Raw genomic sequence first — 7010 nt, 5'->3', positions numbered from 1 at the left:
AGGGTGCGTTGAACATTTTCACTGAGAGGGTGGGAGGTAGCCACTGCCAACGGTGAAACCCTACATACAGCTTGCCATGGAAAGGAGTAAGAAGGATTGGAAGAAGACAGTAGGAAAGCAGAGAGACGGAAGGGACAAAGCATATCCATACGCTTATATGAAATTCTCACCAATGAATTACATAAGTATCTCTATCCTTATTTTATGCTTTATTCATAAATCACGCATAACCATTTGAATCTGCCTGACTGAGATTTACAAGGTGACCATAGCTTGCTTCATACCAACAATCTCCGTGGGATCGACCCTTACTCGCGTAAGGTTTATTACTTGGACGACCCAGTACACTTGCTGGTTAGTTGTGCAAAGTTGTGATAAATAGTTGAGATTGCAATTGAGCGTACCATGTTGATGGCGCCATTGATGATCACAATTTCGTGCACCATCCACCATCTACTAGTCAGCTGCTTCACCAAATACTGAAGCGATTGGACCAACAAGAAAAGAAAGCAAAGCTCCGAGAGTGCCGCAACCACCGCCGTTTCAAATACCTCAAGGTGCTACTTATAGGCAATCACTGACCCGATGATGATCTAGGCACTCCGGACTCCACTTCTTTCACCAGCACAGGGAGCCACGACGGTCCCGACTGTGGAGACACTGTTACCAGCCCACCGTTGTTCCTGACAGATGGCCCCGAGGATGGTGCAAATCCTTAATTGTGGGGAGGTCGGTCATTACCTGACTTCCGAAGGTAATTTTTCTTTCCTAAACACCAATAAATTAGGATATTTAGTTAGTTTTTCTTTCTTTTAGAATAGGATAAATTACATAGTAATAGATTAGTTGCACGCATGTTCTACTTGATTGAAAAGACAATAAGTTTCTTCTAAAACTCTATCTTTGGAACAAAATTTCACTAATTTTAATTAAAACTCTTATGTTAAAATTGCTTGAAGTTGTATTTGGAACATGATTTTTAAAGTTAAAGAACACACAACCTGTGAGAATTGAGCCTTTATGCATTGTTACATTATTTAACCATATTTGTTTTATTCTTGTGTGTTTACTTTTCTATGATTGTAACCTATATTTTATTCCATCTTATATGTCTAATGTTTAATATATTTATATGCTGCATATGATTGAGGCCATTAATTGTTTAGTTCACTTATCCAAATTAAGCCTATCCTTTCAATTACCTTTGTTAGCCACTTTGAGCTTTTAAATCCCATTTGTTCTATAATTTACCACATTACTAGCCTTAAGCGAAAAAAACAATTATATACCCCAATTTAAATCATTGGTTAGCTTAAGATAGAATTGTGTGTGCTAATTAAGTATGGAAAATTGTGGGAACAAAAGATAATAAGGGGATATGTCATGATAATATAATAGGAATTTGGACACCTACTCATGTGAAGAATTTGGACACCTGATAAACCTCGTTTTGACGGTTTATCTTGCATTGATTTTAAGAGATTTTAATACCTTTTACCCTCATTTATCCATTGAATTAGCATAGTTTTGTGATTGTCTCCTTATTTGTGCTTAGATGTGAAAACATGCTTTTTAAGACTTAAAATAGCTAAATCTAATTCGCCTTGATTCCATTAGATGCCTTGATATGTTTGTTAGTGATTTCAGATTGAAAAGGCTAGGAATGGATCAAAGGAGTGAAGAGGGAAAGCATGCAAAATGGAGAAATCATGAAAAGTCAAAGAAGTTGAACTCACCCATGGACGCTTGCGCGCACCTTGCAAATCACCCCATGGACGCGGACGCATGCTGTGCGCATACGCGTCGGTGCTGGTTTATGATTTTTTAATGAAAACGTGACCAACGAATTCTCAAGGGTTGTAGGGCCCAATCCCAACCAACTTTGGCGCCAGAGATGCTATTTAAAGCCAAGGATTGAAGAGCAAAGGGAGATGAGTTCATTTTCACTCGTTAGGATTAGTTTTAGAAGTAGTTTCTAGAGAGAGAAGCTCTCACTTCTCTCTAGGATTAGGATTAAGATTAGGTTTAGTTCTTAGATCTAGATTTTAATTCATCTTCTTCTACTTCTATCTTCTCAATTCCTTATAGTTACATTCACTCTTCTTCTATTCTTTTGGTGTAATCTCTTTTATGCTGTTCTTATGTTTTGTTGTAGATCTACTATTGTTTCTTCCATTTTTTTTGTTGTAGATCTACTTTTGTTTCTTCTACTCTCTTTCAATTCAATCAAGGTAATTCATAATAAATGTGTTTCTTTTAATTGTTGTTGTTAATTCTTGCAATTAGTTGTTGTTAGATTCTATTTTTGTTGTTAAATTACTATGCTTTTCTTTTGTGCCTTCCAAGTGTTTGAGAAAATACTTGGTTGGATTCTAGAGTAGAGTTTTATGTTCTTGGCTTGGAAAGGCAACTTAGGAACTCTTGAGTTACTAATGTCCAAGTAATTGATGATTGGGATCCATTGACTCTAGTTCTCACTAATTGAATTAGTGAAGAGGTAGGACTTATGGACTAGGATTGATATAGCTCATTTGACTTTCCTTTACTACTAGTTAGAAGATGATTTAATGAGATTAATCCTTGCCAATTCTCATATTGTGGTTAGTGATTAGGATAGAGATCCTTGACCACCGACCCTTGCCAAGACCTTTGTAGCCATTAGTTTACTTTTTAGCATTTAACTTCCATGTTTCTTATCAAAACCCCAAAAATAACTCACAACCAATAACAAGACACTTTATTGTAATTCCTAGGGAGAACGACCCGAGGTTTGAATACTTTGGTTATTAATTTTAGGGGTTTGTTACTTGTGACAAAATAATAATAATAATAATAATAATAATAATAATAATAATAATAATAATAATAATAATAAGGGGACACAATTTGCCCCAATGTTGAGTTAAGAATTCAAAGGTCAATGCATGTAGGATAAAATTAAAATAAACAGTTGATACATGAGTATGGAATGTGAAAGAGAATTCTGGGTAGCTAGGTACGAACTCCAAAGTTATATAAAATACATAGGTTATGTTAGAGTTTGAGTTAATTAAAGATTCAATTTATAAGCTCACTTAACCATATATGTATCCTTACCCTTACCTTGGCCAGTGGCGGAGCTTCACTCAGACAAGGGGACCATGGCCCCCTCAAACTTTTTATAAAAAAATTAGTAATACTTCATCAAAAATAAAAAATAATTCAATTGGTTTAAATGCTTTATTATAATTTGAAGTATCCAAGTTCAATTCCCATCTCATACATTTATTGTATAATAATTTTTAGTGAGTGGGCCTTTGTTAACTTCACAACACATCAAAATTAAAAGATAAAATCAAATCAAATCAAAAAATTATCTTACAAAAAAATAAGAATAACAAAAATCATCTAATAATCAAATCAAATAAAAAAAGATCATCTAATAAAATAAAAGATATCTAATAATCAAATCAAATAAAAAAAGATAACTATAAAAACATAAAAGATAGTATAATAATTTTTAGTGAGTGGGCCTTTGTTAACTTCACAACACATCAAAATTAAAAGATAAAATCAAATCAAATCAAAAAAATTATCTTACAAAAAAAATAAGAATAACAAAAATCATCTAATAATCAAATCAAATAAAAAAAAGATCATCTAATAAAATAAAAGATATCTAATAATCAAATAAAATAAAAAAAGATAACTATAAAAACATAAAAGATAACCTTTGCTTCTCAAAACACGTTACTGCTACAACTACTGCCTTTGCTTCTCAAAATAGTGAAACACACTGCCTTTGCTTCTCAAAATCACACTGCCTTTGCTTCTCAAAATAGTGAAACACGCTACTGCCTTTGCTTTGCTTCTCAAAATAGTGAAACACGCTACTGCCTTGCTTTGCTTCTCTATTCAACAAGCAACACTCCCTTTACCTTTGAGTTCAAATATAAAAAATTAGGTATTTTTTATTTATTTAATTTAGGGTAAAGTATATTTTTTGTCCCTGAAGTTTAACAAAAGTTTCAAAATTACCCTTAAGTTTTATTTTGTTTCAATTTTGTCCCAAAAGTTTTCGATTTGCATCAAATATACCCCTACCGGCTAAATTTTCAAAAAAATTAAGACCAATCTAACAATAATGCATAAAAATTATGCTTGATTTGTTTGTGTTGATGGTTATTCTTATGAAATTGTTGTTGAATTGGTCTTAAATTTTTTGAAAAATTAGCCGTTAGGGGTATATTTGATGCAAATCGAAAACTTTTGGGACAAAATTAAAACAAAATAAAACTTAGGAGTATTTTTAAAACTTTTGTCAAACTTCAGGGACAAAAATTATACTTTACCCTTTAATTTAATATTATTTTATATTTTACTATTTATTTAATTTAATTTTTTATATGATAAAAGTATTATAATATTTAATAAGTATTGATATTATTGTATTTTGATAAATTGATAAAAAAATTCAATAAATATTATAAATTTTAATATTTATCCTTCTAAAGTTTTTTTACATATTTTACAGAATATATATTCAAATTTTTATATAAAATAATGATGAAAAATCAAAGAATTGATGCATTTTTTAAGAGGAAGGCTAATATTCAAGAAGGGGAACATATAACTTCTACAATATCAACACCTGTAGATAGTTCTTTTACTATAATGAATCACGAAGAAAGTGAGATACAACCTTCAAAAGTTCAAAGAGTTGCATCTGATGAGTTTGACCTTAATTCTTTAGAACGAGACCCTGGAAAACGGCTTCAAATTTGGCAATATCACCCAAACCAGAGAGATGAGGTTAGACGAGCTTATCTTAAATGGGGTCCATATCAAAAGCATCTTGACAATTATCCTCTATCTGGTACGAAGCATCCAAGACGATTTCAATATGCTTGGTTTGGTATTTTTCCTTCATGGTTAGAGTATTCACCTTCTGAAGATGCTGCATATTGTTTATTTTGTTATTTGGTTAGCAAAAAACCCAGTGGACGTAATGGATCAGATATTTTTATTAGTAAAGGGTTTAGAAATTGGAAAAAAGTTAATGATGGAAAGAATTATGTTTTTCTTAAACATATTGGAGATCTTTGCTCACTACACAATAATGCAGTTGGAGCATGTCTAGATTTATTGAATCAGTCAAGTCACATCCAAAATGTAATTGAGGATCATACTTCTGAGGAAATTCAAAAGAATCGATTGCGTCTAAAATCCTCCATTGATGCAACTCGTTGGCTTACATTTCAAGCTTGTGCTTTCAAAGGCCATGATGAGACTCCAGAATCAAAAAATCGAGGTAATTTTCTTGAAATGATAAAACTCATAGCATCTTACAATGATGAAGTTGCAAGAACTGTGTTAGAAAATGCTCCATATAATGCTAAATATACTTCACATCAAATTCAAAAAGAAATCTTGCATATACTCTCAAACAAGGTGAGAAAGCATATTTGTGAAGAAATCGGAGATTCCAAGTTTTGCATTGTAGTAGATGAAGCTCGTGATGAATCCAAAAGAGAACAAATGGCACTTGTTTTGAGATTTTTGTCCTTATGCTTACTATATCCACTGTTTTGCTCACCGATTACAACTTGCATTAGTTGCTGCATCAAGAGAAGTTATTCCTGTGCATCAGTTTTTTTCAAAATTGACTTTCATCGTCAACATCATTTGTTCTTCTAGTAAGCGACATGATGAGTTACATGCTGCCAAGACAGATGAAATTGTCCATTTATTAGAGATTGATGAACTTGAAACTGGTAAAGGGGCAAATCAAATTGGTACTTTGAAACGAGCAGGTGATACTCGATGGAGTTCTCATTTCTCTTCTGTTTGCAGTTTGATAAATATGTATGGTGCAACGTTGACTGTTTTACAAAAGATTATTGTTGATGGATCAACTTATTCTCAGTGTGGTGATGCAGATAGTGCTTATAATACCCTAACCTCATTTGAGTTTGTATTAATCTTGCATTTGATGAAAGATATGATGGGAATAACTGATATTCTTTGTCAAGCTTTACAAAAGCAGTCTCAAGACATAGTTAATGCTGTGCAACTAGTTCATTCTACAAAAACACTTATCCAAGAGATGACAGATGGGAGGAATTATTAAAAAATGTGAAATCATTTTGTGAGCAACATGATATTCTAATTCCTGATTTAACTGCTTCTTATGTTGCAAGGCAAGGACGCTCGCGTCACCAAAAAGATCATATTACAGTTGAGCATTATTTTAGAGTGGAGATATTTTTAGTCACAATTGATAAGCAATTACAAGAGTTAAATAGCAGATTTAATGATCAAGCAATGGATCTACTAAGTCTGAGCTCTACTCTCATAGTCTCATGCCTAAGGATGCTTACAAAATTTTTGACATTGCTAAGATTTCTACTCTTGTTGATAGCTACTATCCCGAAGACTTTACTGAACAAGAGAAGATTAATTTGCCTTTTCAGCTTCAGCATTTTATTCTTGATGTTCGTCAGCATCCAGAAATGAAGAATTTGTCAACTATTCATGAACTGTGTAGATGTTTAGCAGAAACAAAAAAGTCAAAAGTGTATTACTTGATTGATAGATTGATTCGTCTGATATTAACTCTTCCAGTTTCTACAGCTACTACAGAGCGATCATTTTCAGCAATGAAAATAATAAAGACAAGGTTAAGAAACAAGATGGAGGATGACTTTCTTGCGGATAGTTTGGTTATTTACATTGAGAAAGAAATTGCTGCAAAAATTTAGTTCTGACTCAATTATTGAAGATTTTAAGTCATTAAAAACTCGAAGAGTACCATTATAAACTATTTTATATTTTTTATTGATATAAATATTATTATTAAATTTTTATGTTAAATTTCTGGCCCCCCCAAAATTTTGGTTCAAGCTCCGCCACTGACCTTGGCCCCATTACAACCTTGAAAAGACCTCATGATGTTGCATTGGTATATTAAATGTTGTTGATTGGTTAGGAGAAGAACAAAATTTAGGGACCATGATTAGAGAAGGATAGAG

The 7010-nt window shown here is 32.5% G+C and overlaps 1 pseudogene; it reads left to right on the top strand.

The window, feature by feature from the left end:
* The first annotated feature begins 4545 nt into the window (after positions 1-4545).
* LOC107479321 (uncharacterized) lies at positions 4546-6798 on the top strand (annotated as a pseudogene).
* Positions 6799-7010: the final 212 nt, after the last annotated feature.

The sequence above is a fragment of the Arachis duranensis genome, chromosome 3 (genome assembly GCF_000817695.3).
Source record: "Arachis duranensis cultivar V14167 chromosome 3, aradu.V14167.gnm2.J7QH, whole genome shotgun sequence".
Taxonomy (NCBI): Eukaryota; Viridiplantae; Streptophyta; class Magnoliopsida; order Fabales; family Fabaceae; genus Arachis; species Arachis duranensis.
This window is presented reverse-complemented; position numbering and strand designations above follow the sequence as displayed.